Here is a 15,921-nt window from a genome sequence, read left to right on the forward strand (position 1 = left end):
GCTCGTTGGTCGTTAATACTACCTTTACCTGGTACCGTTACACTCTACCTGCCTGCGCACTCTGGGTGCACAGGCTACCTTTCAGGAAAACACTGGGTAGCACTGTGAAGTGCTACACACAGCTTTAGGCGCGGAGCTCCTCTCCGTACGTCCGTCCTCGGCCAAGGCTCAAGGCAAACCTTTTCTCTCTGCAAATATCTGGTTACCCAATTTTCTGGTTGCAGACGGTTCAGAAAATTCTCGATGCCTTGCTCACGTAGGGAGCAGCGCACTTTGGACAGCGAAAGTAATGTAGGGCTTCTTTAGCACTGATTTTTCAATGTTTTCTAAATGTCAGCAGTCTACGATGACATAATGGGCAGTTCCACTAATAGTGTAATTTTTTTATGGCAGCTGCACTGTTTAATTTGCACTGCGAGCTGTTTAAATTTACTGCTACACCAAACAGGGAACTTTTCATTTGCAGATGTTATTCAAGGAATCAAATACGTAATTTGTGCTGGAATCACTTGAAAATGGTTAAATTAACTTAGGTATACTTTAGTGTATAGTATGCTGAAAATGTGGAGATAATTTCATGAAGGCTGTTTGCTGTGGAAGCACTAGCAAATCACCTTGTTCAGTGCCACCTGGAATGGCTTTCTTCGTGCACCTCCAAGGATGATGTGATTATTATTGTGAGTAAATTTTGTTTACATTTTCATTGTGTGAATAATAAAACTTTTAACTGTACACACAACAAGCATTTCACTTGGATCTGATGCATTCTCAAGAGTGCAGTTTCTGTTTAGCTTTTAAAACTGGCTGCCCTTCAATTCACTCAAGGTGCAGATGCAAGTTGCTGATGAAGTATTCCACACACATGCTACATTGGAGAAATATTTTAATAAAAATTAAAACTCTTGCAGGATTTCGAATAAAAACTATCCTATTTATCCCTTCTATGTTTTGGTACTGCGAAATTGAGAGAGGTAAGTAAGTTGTGAGGTTATTTTTACTTGCTTGCATGTGAGGTTAGCAGAGCAAAAATATTTTTGAAATTGCAGATACATGGTCACTTTATTTCGTTGCAAACATTTATAAGCTCGTAATCTTATTTAAAGTCTCCATACTTAATGCGTTTGGAAAACCTTCTTTCTCTCAATTTTACAATGGAACAAAATTTTACTTGTATGTGTACATTAATTCCATCTCTAAATGATGTAGGTTTACGCACCGAGATCAGGTACATTGTAGAGAGAAAAACACACGAGTACCTGCTTATTTTGAAGTTTTAATGAGTATATTAAAAAAAAAAAAAAAAAAAACGATAAAAATATAATTGAAAAAGTATATTATTCACGTATTTTTGAGGATGAGGGGAGGGGGTGTTTTTGTCCGATGGTCGTTTATCTTTAAAGAAATTTCCGTTGGACCTGTGCGTTCTTGCTCTGCCAATTCTCGAAAAATGAAATATTTTAAGTCGTCTTTTATGTGCTAACTTCATTATATTTGGCTGCATTCGTATTTTTATTAGTTTTGAAACATTCATGTCACGGAAAATAATCATAAACCAGGACAAAAACGTTTTGACTAAATGTTCTAGGTTGGTTGTAAAACATTTTCTTATTTTATTTCACATCGGAAACATCTGTTAAGTTGTAAGCTTTGTAATGAATGCGACAGTCACTTGTTCGCTGAAGTGTTTGTTTAAGAAATTAGTATTGTAAATTTGTTTATGGTCTTGTTAAATGAAATTTTAAGTGAAATCATTTGGGAAAACAGAGGCTACAGGAATTTTCAACACAACTTGATGACCGACGTTGTGACTAGTGTGGGAGTGTGTGCTCGTGTAAATATCAATTTTTCTTACTCCTCGTGCCGGTCAACAGGAAAACAGCGAGTGTGTTATCTCATCGCGGGCGTGTGATTGCGTGTGGTAAATTGTGCTAGGTTAATTACCGCAAAACTCCACTGTGTGCAAATATGTAGTGTGTCGCTGTATGCAAATATTTGGTATGTCTTTTTTTTTTTTTTTTTTTTTTCAGGCAATACACACTTTGAATTTTACACAATTTCGATGCTGCAACCTAAGTGTATACATGCGAATAGGATTGCTTAAATGAAAAAGTAAAGTAGGAGGTAAGTGCAAATGTTTCCAGGAGGTTATGCACACACAATCTATTTTATGAATTAATAGTTATTATCTAAGAAAATGATAGAAGATTATAAATAATGTGTGCAGAATAATACAGAATTTGCATGTTACACAAAAAAAAATATATATATATATTCCAAATATTGTTAGCAAAATGCACCTAGATTAGTGAGCTGGATTTTTTTTTTTTTTTTTGTATTTTTGTTCTGTTGATCCCACGTGGAGTCAAGGCTCCGGGATATAGAACATGTATGTGCAGACAATTAATATTTACATGATGCAAGTTACCAAGAAAAAAAATTTCAAAAAAAAAAAATACATAACATGTTACACAATTTAACTTTATGCAAAACATGAAGCAGCTGTTATCACAAGTCCATTCAACAAATTAACAGTTCAATTTCTCTATTATCAATCAAATTAAAGAATAGCTTCAGAGGGTAGGTAGGATATTCTAGAAGAATTTTTTTTACTGTTTTTTTTTTTAATACTGGTAAATTGTTTTAGTTATTTTCTGTGATATTAAGTTGTAAAGTTTTACTCCCAAGTAATTTAGTCCATTTTCAAATCGCCTAGTGTTATGTTCAACTATCCTCAATTTACTAGCATTTCTGGTGTTATACCTATGTGCGAATATCTAAAAAAAAAAAAAAAAAAAAAAAATAATAATTTTTTTTTTCTTCTTTTTCTTAAGAATGAATAAAAAGTTTCTAGAACGTATTCATTTATGGCAGTCAGGACTTTAAGTTTTTTGAATTTTGGTCTGCAGTTAGATGATTTTTTATCTTTTGTTATTATTCTAATAGCTCCTTTTTTTTTTTTTTTTTCCCCCAATGTTATATGGCAGAAAGAGTAGAGCTATGGCTACTGTGACATCATGCATTGATGGGAAGGTTATTGTTGGATAACAAAAATTTAGATGATATAATTTTTATTTTTTTCCATACACAACACATTGCAGGTACAATTTTACAGGTTACAGCTGTACCACCTCTAGTATTGCTGCCGACCATCCAACAAATGAGCACACTAAACAGGCATTGATGACATTGTTATCAACGTCTTTTTGAATCTCTCATTATTATACATAACTGCCCACTGAAACAGAGAAACTTCAAAATAGGTGTGTGTGTGTGTGTTTATATATATATATATATATATATATATATATATATATATATACATATATACATATATACATACATACATACATACATACATACATACATACATATACACTTATATATTTATTTTTTCACTTTGAATTTTGTATGAGGTATACACATGCAAAGATTCACAGCTACTGGGTGGGTGAGTGAGTGAGTGAGTGAGTGAGTGAGTGATTGATTGATTGATTGATTGATTGATTGATTGATTGATTGAGAGAGAGTGAGTGTGTGTGTTAGGGGGGGGGGGGGGGAAATGTGGTGATTGTGGGGGAAAAAAAAATTTAAAATTGAAATTTTTAAATAAAATTTTTTTCTGTAGGGTGCAAAATAGTAGTGCCAACGGCACGTGGTGTTCCCAAGCGGTCACCCATCTAAGTACTAACCACGCTCGACGATGCTTAACTTCGGTGATCGGACGAGAACCGGTGTGTTCATCGTGATATGGCCGTTGGCAATGATATAGATGTTTTTTTTATGCAGTTTGTATTTGCCACTCGAAATAGCTATACCAGGTGTGATTGTTACAAACAACAGGAGAAATCGTGTAATGAACACTCTTTTACTTCCCCCCCCCCCCCTCCCCACACAAAACACCCACCACCCTCACCATCCCAACCACCAAAGCCCTCTTCAAAATACACTCTCACACACACACACAAACCCACACTCTATAACTGATGAACATTACCATAACTTCTTAAAGCCATTAGATAATATTTAACTCAAGAAAGGTATTGTGATATGTTTAAAGAAAGAAAGGTGAAACCTTTAACTTTACCAGCAGGTATTAGTATCACTGAGGTATCTTCTAGGTTGTAGCAGCAATAGTAGTAATAATAATAAAATTAAATAAGGTAATAAAAAAGAAAAGTTATACATGTGATCAAATCATGAATGTATAAAACTGGAATGAATTTAAATTTTTTTTATTTTTCTTCATAGGCTGTTTTGAAATTGATGAGTAAGTGCCTCTTCTTTTAAATTTTTTAATGCTGAACACTGTTACATAAGAGATGAATGTTTAGAAAATTTAAAAAAAAAAAAGCTAGCCCAGCCCCCTCCCCCCCTCACACAAAATCCAAACAAAAAAAAACACCCTCCTTCAAAACATCACATAATCATCCAGCCAGCAGTGCAGACGAGAAATTTGCACTCGGGGCCGCCATTTTGACGATAAATTCTTGCATGGCACACCAAAGGTAGGAAAGAATTTAAAAAAATAAAAATAATGGGCGAGCACCCTCGCGTCTGCCTGTAGAAAATGAAGTTAAAAGTAACATAACCTAAAGACAGGCACACACTAGGGTGCTCCCAGGCGGTTGAGAAATTTTTTCCCGCCAAAAGACTTATATATATTATTTATTTTACTGTTTTTGGCAGGGGGCTATGTCGGTCTGTGTGCAAAGTAGTTCCTACTCCCGCCGCCAGGAGCGCGCGCGGTGGGTAGCGATGTTGTTTTTTCTGCTTTCATTTGTTTATTATTTAGAGGGTTAATGCTATGTAAATGTACGCAAGTTTGGTTATGTGTCGGTAGTTGTGCGAGATTTAATTTCCGAAACGAAATTTGACTTTCATCGGCCTGCATTTCTCACTTATTCGGAAAATACATGTGTGTTTATGTATGTATAATAATCGAGTGATTTTGTAATAATTTGGAAGTTTTGTTTGCGTGTGCGATGTGGGGAAGAAAAGGTGTGCACACGAGTCCTAGGGCTATATTTTTTTTTATTGCGAAATATTTACTTCATGTGGTGAAAAATTTTAAATTATTTGTGATGCAAGTGAAATTTTTTTTTTTTTTTCAGTTGGGTGATGTGTTTGTCCTCGTTTGTGTGCAAGGAAGCAAACATGCTGAAGGTAAGGGGCCATAAATGACACTTTAAAATATTAGTTTACCATTAATTTTGGTTAAATATTAAATTGCCATATAAGTAAAATCATGTCAACTGTTGTATTCCACCCAGTATAAGCTGTTAGTAATGGGTACTTAATATAAATAGAATAAATGTAAGCATTTTCGTCTGCATGAAAATTCACTTTTTTTTTGGATCCATTTGTACTGTGGGTAGTTAAATAGTACATTATGTTGTTTTTACTTCGAAGTACAAAACATCTTGTGCATGATTGCAAATTCAAACGCAGTTAAGCATAATATGAATTCGAATTATGTGTGTGTGTGTGTGTATATATATATTTTTTTTTCAGTTTTTTTTTTTTTTTTTTTTTTTTTTTTTTTTTTTTTTTTTTTTTTTTACTGTGTCCAGTTTTAGCACAAATGGAATTATTTTCAAAGTGAATCGATGCAACTGGTCTTTGCCATTAATATTGATATATGATCTAACTAAATTAAATAGAAAGGATTTTTTTATTTATTTTTTTATATATATAAATATATTTGTAGCAATGTACTAATGACCACAGAAGTAAGCAAAAAAAAAAATATATATATATATATATCTCAGCCAGTAAACCATGCGTCTTAAAGACTTTTTTTAATGAAAATATTTCTGCCTTGGTTAAGCTTACATTTACTATCATAGGGATTGAGGGAATTGTAGAACAGCAGCAGAAGCATTTCCTTTCATGATCATGTTCTTGGTCCTGAAAAGGACCGTTTATGTAAGCATGTGCACACCAGACCTGCTCACTTGGAGCTGGTGTATTTGGTGACAGCCTTGGTGCCCTCGCTGACAGCGTGCTTGGCCAGCTCCCCGGGCAGCAGCAGTCTCACGGCCGTCTGTATCTCGCGGCTGGTGATGGTGGAGCGCTTGTTGTAGTGGGCGAGGCGGCTGGCCTCTGCCGCGATGCGCTCGAAAATGTCGTTCACGAAACTGTTCATGATGCTCATGGCCTTAGATGATATGCCAGTGTCCGGATGAACTTGCTTCAACACTTTGTAGATGTAGATTGCGTAGCTTTCCTTCCTCTTGCGCTTCTTTTTCTTGTCGCCCTTCGAGATGTTTTTCTGGGCCTTGCCCGCCTTTTTGGCTGCCTTACCGCTCGTCTTGGGGGGCATCGTAGGTCTGAGCTGTGCCGCTGTCGCTAGATGAGTGAGACGGGAATTTTTTTTTTTTTTTTTTTTTGCAATAGCCCCTCCACGCTAAAGCCAGTCCCACACAACCGAAGTGATTGTGGGCCCTCCTATAAAAATGGGAGTGATGTGACGAGAGGAAATTTATGCGTGCCAGGTGGGACCTATACGCTTACTTTAGATACTGAAAAAATGCCAGTGCCACTCCCCACTCCTGCGGGGGAGGGGGGAGTAGCGCGGCGACGTGCGTCTGGCGCGAAGCAAGACTGCAGGAGCACGGGAATTAGTGCTCCGGCAGGCATAGGGGTTTAGCAAATGGGTTGGCAGCAGTAAACCAGCGATCGCACTGGAGGAAACCTGCTACCCGGTAGTGAAAATGTCCGCCCGGATATCCCAGAGGGGAGGAGGGGGAAAATTGGATAAGGTATAACGCATCTGCCTGGGATGGCCAGATGCGTTATGTTGGTGTAACCTGGTTACTTGTACATGGCAGGAACATGGAATTTGAAGATTGGTCTCAGCAACGCCGAGTTCGCCAGTCCGTCGGCGCGACCTGCAACTAAAATAACATAAACGTAAGAGTACACAGCACATGATGATTCATGCTGCGAAATTACAGGAGATCGTGCAGTGGGGACCTGACACAGGCACTGTGGTTGGCGTCTCTGTGACACATAGGACGGGGTTGTTAGATTTTATGACGAGAAAAAATTTTTAATCGTAGCACTAAAATCTAACACTGTGAAGAAATAACACTGAAAGAAATTTTATTTATGTCGCGAAAGAATTTTTGTAACACTAAATAATTTTCAATGGGTTTTGGGGTGGCAATCTTGGGGAGAAAATGATGTACTCTGCAGTCGGCGAGTCGCTGTGGCAGGGGAAGGGAGTTGCTAAAATTAGGACGAGAAAGAATATTAATCGTAGCACTAATATCTAACACTGGGAGGAAGGAACACTTGGGAATATTTAATTTTACGTTGCGAAATAATTTTTAACACTAATTATATACAGTGGGTGCTGTGGAGGGCAAACTTGGGGAGAAGCTGACGATCTCTGCAGTCGGCGCGCCGCTCACATGGCTGCAGGCACTATGGGCGGTGTCTCTGCATACACTGTAGCGAAGCACAAGGCAGAAGATCGTTGGAATGTGGTGTGATTGATTGCGTGAGAGTTGCTAAATTCGATGGTAAAAGACCGAAGCACTAGGTGTAGTGCAGAAAAAAGTTGTAATGAAAACTGAAGTGACTTCACTGCGCGGGCGCACGGGAATGGAACTAAGTGAAAGTTTTCTATACCGTCCGCAACCGCGCGCGACTACCTCGAGCCACGCCCCCTCGCGCGCTCGCAGCCAATCAGCGCTGTTCCGGTCGGTGGTTGTGAATTTCGTGTGTGCGCTGCCGCGGAATTACGGCGGCTTCTCGCACAACACGTGTTTTGGTCTCTTGTGTGTTCTTGAATCTTCAGGTTTATATTTTCCAAGGCTACGAATGAGTGGATTGGAGTGTGTGGCAGATTGGGAATAAAAGGATGACGATAGTTTAAAGTATATTCGCTGAAGTGTGTCCATGTGTAGCTCCTTGTGTATGAGTGCTGTGGGGACATAGATAGGCACTTGTGCGACTCTTCTGAGAGCTTTATTTTGCGCAGATTGCAGTGAGCGGAGATTTGTGTTGGAGGCATAGCTCCAAGCTGGGGCTGCATAGGTCATAATAGGCCTTATACATGCCTGATATAAAAGCTTACCGTTTGTTGTGGAGATGCTGCTCTTGTGATTTAGGAGAGGATATAATTGCGCGAGCCTCGCATAGGCCTTGGCTCGTTTGTTTTGAATGTGTTGTTTCCATGTAAGCCTGGCATCCATGAGTACACCCAGGTATTCCACACAGGGGTAGAAAGAGATTGCGGCATTGAAAAGTGATAGTAGTGGCAGATGTTCTGGAACATGGCGCTTGGTAAAAATAATGGCCTTTGATTTTCCTACGTTGACTGCAGTTTTCCACTTTGTAAACCATTGCTGCAGTAGGTTTAGTGCTGCCTGTACTCTCTGCAGTGCAGCCGCAGGCCTCACAGAGCTTGAATATAGCATCGTATCATCTGCATAGCACGCTACATCTACCCCCTGTGGGAAGGCTGGGAAGTCTGCCACATAGATGTTGAATAATAAGGGGCCTAGAACACTGCCCTGTGGTACACCAGCCTTGATGGTACGGCGTGTAGAGGTGGCACCTGGGATGCAGGCATGGAAGTGTCGTTCATGTAGGTAAGAATCTAGTGTGCGGACATATGTGTCAGGGATGTGTGCTGTGTGAAGTTTATAGATTAGGCCTTCATGCCACACACGATCGAAGGCCTTTTCTATGTCTAGAAATGTCGCAGCAGTGTACTGTCTCCAGTCAAAGGATAGTGTGATCTGTTCAACTATCCGCACCAGTTGGTGGGTTGTTGAGTGCCCCGCTCTGAAACCGAACTGGTAGTCAGGGAGAGTGTGATTTTGTTCCAGATTTTGTTGGATGCGGCTGGTGAGGATTTTCTCAGCTATTTTTGAAAGTGTATTGAGGAGGCTGATGGGACGATAGCTGTTAGGGAGGCGGGGATCTTTACCAGGCTTGGGGAGTAGGATGACTTTGGCGTTTTTCCACACAGTTGGCCATGTATTGGTGTTTAGTATGCCATTAATGCAGGTGGCTATTGCCTGCAGAGCTGGGTCCTGTAGTTGTTTTAGGACGATCGTAGGTATCTTGTCCATGCCAGGTGCCTTGTTGTTTTTTAGTGATTTTATTACTCTCCTCACTTCCTCAGGAGAGGTGAGTACAGGCTCCTCCAGGAGGGGTGAGTTCCTGATTTGGCTGACCTGGTCATTTACATGTATTTCATGCTCTGGATCTGTGGGCTGTACGTTTGGCTGGAAGGCAAGTTCTTGGCTGTCCGCCAGCGCTGCCACTTTGTCTGTGGGTGTGTAGGCGACGCCTCCAGTCGGGAGTTGGATAGGAGGGATAGTGATAGGTTTTTTGGAGAGTGATTTGGTTAGTTTCCAGAGGGAGTTGTCCTTTGTGGTGAGGTTGAAAAGTTTCTCGTCCCATACTCTGGCCCTATGAAGTGCGAGCTGATTGTTTACTTCTGTCTGCAGGTGTTGAAAAATCCTCTTCAAGGCTGGGCATCTGTTTCTCTGCCATCTCCGACGTGCTTGGTTCTTGTCTGTGATGAGCTCCTTTATGTAGAGTGGAAGTGTCGCCGGGTCAGCTGTTCGTTTTGAAAGTGGGACAGATACATTTATGGCTTCCGCAACTACCTGTGTGAGGGAGGCGGAATAGGATTGGAGGTCATTTGGGGAGGAAATGATGGCAACAGGATTAATGTGTTTTTCAATGTAGCTATTTAATTTATTCCAGTTTGCTTTATGGTAGTTGCGGCTTGTTTTAGGTTGCGTTGCTAGCGAGTCGGTATTTTCAAGCGTAGCAATAACTGGCATATGATCTGAGTGAAGCTCGTAGATTACTTCTAGTTCATAAATAAAATTTGTGTTCATATAAATGGTTATGTCTAGTACATCTGGTGTCTGGAGTGAGGAGGTGGGGTAGCGGGTGGGGTGATAGGGAGCGCACACCATGTATGTGCTCTGTTCCTGGTGTCGAAACAATGTGTGTCCATTTGCAGTGACCCGTGCGCAGTTCCAGGAGGGGTGCTTGGCGTTTAGGTCCCCTAGCAACAGAAAGGAGGGTGTGAATGTTGCCAGAGCCTGCAGGTTTTCTGTTTTTAATGATTTTCCTGGTGGGGCATAGGCAGCAATGACTGTGCAGGGCCTGCCATTTATAGTGACTGAGGCTGCTACTGCCTCCATCATGCCTAGGTCTGGAGTTTGTATAGTGTGGTGTAAGATGGTGGATTTTATTGCTAGAGCAACCCCTCCCCCCTGGGCTGTGCGATCCTTCCTGTGTATAATGTAACCCTGTAGTCTGAATGTGTCTGTGGGTGCCAGGTGTGTTTCTGTAAGAGCTAAAATGTGGATGTCGTGTTCCCGAAGAAATAACTCTAGCTCCTGTGTTTTGTGGCGGACACTGTTTGCATTCCATGTGGCAATATTTTTGATGGTGATGGTATGATTAATGTGTGGGTGCATGTGCAACGTCGGACATGGCAGTGATGAGCTCAACTGCAAGGCGGACTCTGTGTTCAAGGGGGACAGTAGTGTCTAACCAGGCTGTGAGGAGGTTGACAAGTTTTGTGGCTATGTCCATGTGGATTGGTTGTGTTGTGGCAATTTTTGTGAGAGTGCCCTTAAGCACTGAGCACGCCTTGAAGTTAGTGTCTGTCTGCGCTTGCGTAACCTCCATTGGGGGCAGTGGCAGCGGGAGGTTGGCAGTTATTGGTTGCGCCGGCTGGGCAACTGGAACTGGAACAGGCTGGCTGGCAGCAACAGCGGTGGCAGGATGTTGCTGCGCCGGGGCAGGTTGCTGAGTTGGTGCAGTTTGCCTGGCATTTTCACGCAGTGCAGCCTGCAGTTCAGTCAGCCGCGTTTGCTGCGGCTCACTGTTCTTAGGCTGCTGTGCTGGTCTGCGTGGCTCTTGTCTGCGTTGTTGCTGTTGCTGGGGTTGCTGCGTGTGATTGTGGTACGCAGCTCTGGCGTTTCTTTGCCTCTGCCCTCGTTGTTGACGCGGGGACCATGCAAGTGCATCGGGGTAGTCTTCTTCGTCGAGGCCTTGAAACCTATTGTTGGTTTGGGCTGGCCAGTGCTGCTCTCTTGGCAGACTTCTGGCCCTTCGACCATGGCGGACTTGTTACCAGCCATCACTGTCCGCCTGATGGTTAGCTTGTCGAGATGGTGTGTGTTGTGGTTGTGGTGCCTGCCTGCCCGGTTGTCTTGTATGTTGGTAATAGTTATTATTAGGGGCAGTCTGCCGCAGATTGGGGGCGCCTCTGTCCCTAGGCCGGCGACGAGCCATGGCCTTGAGGTACTCAGGGCAGCCCCTGAATCTGGCATTGTGGCCCTGTTGGCAGTTTACGCATTTTGGCGGATTTGAGCAGCCCTGTTTGTGCTTGTGCGGCCCTGCACACTGGGGGCACGCGATCCTGAAATGGCATTGCTTAGACACATGTCCGAGCTGGCAGCAGTTGCCACACTGCAATGGCGCATTTGGGTGCAGGTAGTCGACAATGCGTACTCTGAGTCCAAATACATATTTAATTTGGTTGATTTTATCTTCGCTGCCCTGCGGCACATCCAGCAGGAACATGTTGAGGGCGCGCCCGTTGAAGTCATACATTTGATGAATGACTACGACAGGGACATGTTGCGCCAGAAGGTCGCTGGTGATGCGGCTGATGTTGGTGCCGGCAGGAATGTCCTTGAGGACGTACTTGAGGGGCTTGTCCTCTGGTGCGCGGGTTACGAAGAATTCGACCCCGGATTCTGAGATGATTCTAAGTCCCTCATGATACATGGGGACTGAAGCGAAGTGGTACATAGTACCCCTCTGAGTGTTTTTTGCCATGAATTTGATGTGGTGTTGCATGAGCTTGTCGTACAAGCATTCGTAGGGCACTTTTGCATTGTGCCACACTGTTATGGGGGCGGACTTGTAGATGGGGGGGTCCGCCTGTGTCTGAGGTTGAGATTGTGTGCCTTGGCTATCAGCTACCGGTGCCGGCAAGGCCGTGTCAGCCGGTGCTGTTGCCATGCAGTTGTCTGGCAACTGGGGGGCATGTGAGGGCCCTGGCTGCTGACCTATACTGAGATATTTGGCCGCGCGGTCATCTAGCTCATTGCTGGACCTTTTAACGCCTGCTCGGTCACTAGCAGTGATGTCCATTTGGCTAACTTGGCCTGTTGCCATTTTTACGAAAAAATTTGAATCTAGGGAATTATTACGGAACGCCTACCACAAAGGAAGGGAGTGGAGCACCCACTGACCTACGACCCTGGGACTGAGTTAGCCAGGGCCGCGGCTAGGCAACGAGGCGCTGCGCCTCTGGGTGTCACACACTCATATATACAAGCCTATCCGTCGCACGACGCGGTCGTAAAAACTGGGGGTGGAAATCTAACTGAATATGCTCACTGTGGCAGAGCAGAAACTACATGCTCACTGCACGAACAGCTAACAACTCAGTGAGTGGAGTCAGTGAGTGAGAGTGAGACGGGAACTGAATTTTTTTCGTGAAAAGTTTTCTTGGCTTCTTGTTGCGCGACCAATCGGAGCGCTCCGCGGCTCGTGATTGGTCGCGCTCCGCGGAGGGACGTGTAACAAAAGTAATTTCCAGCGGCCGGGGCGCCACTTTCTCGTAGGTTGCGGACCAGTGTACAGCTTCTTCCTGGTAGCTTGTGTTTTGGTTCGATTTCTTGTGTTCAGTGGTGATTTGTGCATCGAAGTGCTATATTTCGACATCTACGTACCTTCAGGCATCAGCACAGGTGTTTGTGCGTCGGGGCTCTGCCTAGTTACATTTTAAACTGTGTTTCTTACTTCGTGTTACTATGTAAACATTCTGCTTCGTCGGTGATGGATCGATTGTGAGTGTGGGAGTATCGATTCTGTCGCTTTGTGCTTACCTGCAACCAAGATGGCCGACAAAGACACTTTATCATTTCCATTGGGGCAACCTCCACTTTCGCCTCTTCCACCTCGCTCCCAGGGTGCGGATAAATTTTGGGCGACTCCTGGTCGGCATTCTGCTCATGCGGTTTCGTCCTCTTCCGATTCTGATGACGCTTCGCCTCCTGGTAGCCCTGTTGAGAGGAAGCCTGCCAAAATATCGAAGGATGCGGCAAAGGCTATTGTATCTCGCCACTGGTTTGCCTCTCAGCGCCCGAACGACGATGGTGGTAGCACGCCTTCTTCACGCGCCATTGCCCGGGCCGATCTACACAAGTCCCGGCGCACCCAGCTGGACTCCACTTTGGCGCTGAAGCGCCGTGCTGGCTCTTCAGTTGATGCCACAATTGACGCCGTGGCCCGGGGCTGCGCTCCTGCTGCTTCCACTTCGCGGGTGCCATCCTGGCCGGACGATTTGCACCGCATCGACTCTGACGGCCCTGGTGTGAGCCCGCGGCGTCGGGGCTCGCTCCCCGATGTCCATTTGCTCCACCAGGTTGAGGAGACCTGGCGCAGCCTCGCCGCCGGTGCGCCCCTGCCTGGCTCTACTGCCGGTGGGCCCATCTCCAGTTGCCCGGGGCCGTCCACTGATGGCGTCGGTGCTGCCATGGCGTCGGCGCAGGCGGCTTCGGGCTCCCTGTCCCGGGGACCGCGCCGGTCTGCTGTGGCGGACCCTGGCGTGTCTGGCCTGGCCGTCGGTGTCCCTCGTGGCTGTCCCGGGGCTGCCTCTGACACTGCGTCTGTGCCGGGTGTCCTGGCGGCGGCCGACCGTGTTGTCCCGCCGGCCCAGCCTGGTCTTCCTTCGGCGCCTGCGCCTGCTGTGGCCCCTCGCCCGCCCGGGCTGTCACCGGATAGTGGTACTGCGCCACGGCGCATTCCGCCAATTGTTGTCAATACCAAACTGAATGTTGACGCCATTCGCGGGAACCGGTCGCTGCGGCAGAAGCTGCAGGGGAACTTCACCGTGGACTATCTTCGGGGCTATCCACGCTATCACCCCACAAGCCTGCACGACCGGGAGGCCCTGCTGACGTATTTCCGGGACCATGGCATCCCTTGCAACACGTTTCCATTGGGTCGGAAGACTTCACCCCGGATTGTCCTGGCGGGTCTCCCCTCCGAGACTTCCCAGGACTCGGTCCTGGAGGAACTGCGTGCCGTTGGGGTGCACCCCGAGTCGCTCCGGCCCCTCACTTCGGAGCGCGAGCTCCACCGGGGCTTCATCAGATTTCTCGTGGTCCTCGCAGATGCCGCGCAGGTCGCCAAGGCCCGAGCAGTCCGGCACCTAGCTGGCCTCACCGTCCAATGGGAGGAGTTCCGGGGCACGGCGCGGCCTCTTCAATGCCACCAATGCCAGAGGTGGGGACACCACGCGGCGGACTGTGGAAATCCCTTCCGCTGTCTCCGCTGCACCCAGCACCACGTCCGCGGGTCCTGCCCGAAGCTACCCGACGAGCCTCCGCAGTGCGTGAACTGCTCGGGGCCACATCCGGCGAATGCTCGTACCTGCCCCACTTACGTGCAGTTCATCGAGGGGCAGCTGCGTCGCCAGGGACCAAAGCCTCGTCCGCCGGGCCAGGACGCCTCTGCGGCGCCTCCTCGGCAGCCCCGTGCTCCGCTTCAGTTCCAGCGCCGGCCGCACGAGGACATGTTCCCGCCGCTCCCTTCGTTCTCTCTTCCGTCATGCCCCTCTGCCGTTTCCTACGCTGGGCTAGTGGCTGGCCAACCTGCGGCGCGTTCCCCGTGCCCACCTTTGGCCCCGGTCCCCCCTGCGCCCCAGCTACCCTCTCTCTTTTGTTCCGTGCCTGGTCCACCTCCAGTTGCCTCTTCTTCTGTCTTGTTGCGCGCCCCTCCTCCTGCTCCCACCACGGCTGCCGGTGTTTCGCCTTCCCTCGCTCCTCCCGGCCTGGTGCAGCCGGCGTGTCCCCCGGTGTCGCGAGCGCCTTTGGACTCGAGGGCTGAGGAGGGCTCGCGGGCTGTGCAGCTGCCCGCTGCTTCCTCCCTCGCTGCAGCTCCTGCTCCGGCTCCTGCCCCCCTGCCAGTCCCTTCGGACTGCCCCCCCGCGCCTGTCCTCCCTTCTGATTCCTCTCTGCCGCCTTCCGTGCGCCCTCCGCCCGTGTTCCCGGCTTCCGCTCCCTTTCCTGTGTTTTTTGAGACTTTCAATTGGCTCGCCCGGCTGAATCTCCTCCCGTGGCTGCCGTTCTTTGCCGATGCCATCTTCCGCATCTCTCAGGCTCCTACCCCTCTTCTCCAGGCCGACATTTATTTCCAGTCCATTTTCCACTTCCTCCGGACTGTGCTCCCGGCAGCTTAAGTTTGTCCTCTGGAATGCCCGGGGCATTCGAGCGAAGCTGGGGGACTTCCGGCACTTCCTGTCCACTGAACAGCCTGCCCTTGTCCTCCTCTCTGAGACATGGCTCAAACCCGATCTCCCCTTCTCCGTGCCTGGGTACGTCATCTATCGCTGGGACCGGGACACTCGTGGGGGTGGTGTTGCTCTCCTCATCCTGTCTACCATCCCGCACCATCAGCGCGCGCTGCCCCCCCTCCGCAATGCCGAGGCGGTGGCGGTGCGTCTCCATCTGGCTCCTCATCCTCTCACTGTGTGCTCCGTCTATCTCCCTGAACATGGTCCCTTCCCGGCAGACGACTTGCGTGCTCTCTTCCATCTGGACGCGCGCGTGGTCGTGGGCGGGGATTTCAATTGCCGGCATCGCGCTTGGGGCTGTGTGTCCACGAGCAATCGGGGCACTCAGCTTCAGCGCCTCGTTCAGGGTTCCCCCCGTCTCGCCATTCACGCTCCCCCCTCATTCACTTTCATTCCATGTCACGTCCGGCAGCGGCCGAGTGTCCTCGACCTCCTCCTTTCTGTTGGACAGGTGGCTGTGTCGGGGCTCGAGGCCCGGGCCGAGCTCACGTCAGATCACACCCCTGTCGTTGGTTTCGTTCGTACCGATTCTCTCCCCCTCCATGGACCCCGCCCGTGGTTCG

General features: G+C 47.0%; 1 non-coding gene across 1 annotated transcript; it reads right to left on the bottom strand.

Moving 5' to 3' along the window:
* Nucleotides 1-3,640: 3,640 nt before the first annotated feature.
* LOC134543823 (5S ribosomal RNA) lies at nt 3,641-3,759 on the bottom strand. Its single transcript, XR_010077272.1, has one exon. It is a non-coding gene; the product is annotated as a 5S ribosomal RNA (ribosomal RNA).
* Nucleotides 3,760-15,921: the final 12,162 nt, after the last annotated feature.

This window comes from Bacillus rossius, unplaced genomic scaffold (assembly GCF_032445375.1).
Source record: "Bacillus rossius redtenbacheri isolate Brsri unplaced genomic scaffold, Brsri_v3 Brsri_v3_scf22, whole genome shotgun sequence".
Taxonomy (NCBI): Eukaryota; Metazoa; Arthropoda; class Insecta; order Phasmatodea; family Bacillidae; genus Bacillus; species Bacillus rossius.